The sequence below is a fragment of the Cebus imitator genome, unplaced genomic scaffold (genome assembly GCF_001604975.1).
Source record: "Cebus imitator isolate Cc_AM_T3 unplaced genomic scaffold, Cebus_imitator-1.0 Scaffold40, whole genome shotgun sequence".
Classification (NCBI taxonomy): Eukaryota; Metazoa; Chordata; class Mammalia; order Primates; family Cebidae; genus Cebus; species Cebus imitator.
Genome location: NW_016107355.1, coordinates 1150112 through 1151984, shown reverse-complemented (window position 1 = coordinate 1151984; position 1873 = coordinate 1150112).

Sequence of the window (1873 nt, the reverse complement as noted above, 5' to 3'; positions counted from 1 at the left end):
GCCATTGCACTCCAGCCTGGGTAACGAGCAAAACTCCGTCTCAAGAAGAAAAAAAATAAATAAATAATAATAATAAAGCAACAGAGGAAGGATTTACAACTGTAAACGTTTTTTTTTTAATTTATTTTTTTTAAAGACTGGGTTTCAGCATGTTGGTCAGGCTGGTCTTGAACTCCCGACCTCAGATTATCCGCCCACCTTGGCCTCCAAAGTGCTTGGATTACAGGCGTGAGCCACCACACCCAGCCAACCGTAAACTTTCTTAAGCAAATGCTCTTAAGAAGAAGAGAGGCCAGAGGCCTGTAGTCAGGTTTTCCCTAGATACAACAAGTTCATTTAACATCTTTGAGCTTTTTCAGACAGAAATTTAAACCCACCCAGCCAGGGCTGGTTTGTCCCAGGGACAAGGCCTGAGGCTGCTAGAAGCCATGTTAAACTTTGATCTAGTCTTTTTTTTTTTTTTTTTTTTTTTTTTTTTTTTTTTTTTTTTTTTTTTTTTGAGACAGAATTTAGCTCTGTTGCCCAGGCTGGAGTGCAGTGATGCAGTGATGCAGTGATGCACTGCAACCTCCGCCTCCCAGGTTCAAGCAATTTTCCTGCCTCACCTCCTGAGTAGCTGGGATTACAGGCACCTGCCACACAGCCGGCTAATTTTTTGTATTTTTAGTAGAGACAGGGTATCACCATGTTGGCCAGACTGGTCTCAAACTCCTGACTTCGTAATCCGCCCATCTCAGCCTCCCAAAGTGCTGGTATTACAAGCATGAGCCACTGAGCCCAGCCTGATCTAGTCTCTTATAGCAGCAGTTTTAATGGAGTGTTCTGAAGAGAGTTTTTGCAATTCTCAGCATGTAAAGAAGAATGTCTCGACTGGGTGCGGTGGCTCACGCCTATAATCCTAGCACTTTGGGAGGCCAAGGCAGGTGGACTTGAAGTCAGGAGTATGAGATCAGCCTGGCCAACATGAAGAAACCCCATCTCTACTAAAAATACAAAAATTAGCTGGGCATGGTGGCTCGTGCCTGTAGTCCAAGCCACATGGGAGGCTGAGTCGGGAGAATTACTTGAAACCAGGAGGCAGAGGTTGCAATGAGTCGAGATTGCACCACTGCACTCCAGCCCAGATGACAGAGCAACACTGGATCTCAAAAAAAAAAAAAAAGAAGAAGAAGAATGTCTCAATATAGACACTTTAAAATATGATTACAATCATCCTTCAGTATCTGCAGAGGATTGGTTCCAGGACTCCCTTAGATAACAGAATCCAGACAGATTCTCAAATCCCTTACAGTTTGCCTCAATATGGGTGGGTTCTGCCTCAGCTGTTGGAAAATATTCCATCAGTGATTGGTTGAATCCTGGGATGCAGACTTTGATTTCCGGATGGTGTAGAAAAAAGAAAAGAAAAGAACCTGGGATGCAGAACTTGGCAGATACTGAGGGCTCACTGTATTTTGAGGTGATAGTATTATGATTACCTATTTTGTATGTTTAGATATTTTTATACTACGATGTTTGTGTAACAATATAGATATTAATTCCATATAGTCCATATATTTACATATATTCTTTCTTCCTGTACTTTTTTTTTTTTAATGATAAGAAATGTCAAAGGCAGGCATTGTGGCTCATGCCTGTAATCCCAGAGTATGGGAGGCTGAGGCAGGAGGTTCACTTGAGACCAGGAGTTTGAGACCAGCCTGGGCAGTATGGTGAGAGCCCTGTCTCTACAAAGAATGAAAAAATTAGCCTGGTGTGGTGGTGCACACCTGTATTCCCAGCTACTTGGGTGGCAAGGCAGGAGGGCCACTTGAGCCCAGGAGGTAGAGACTGCAGTGAGCTATGATCGCACCACTGCACTCCAGCCTGGGCA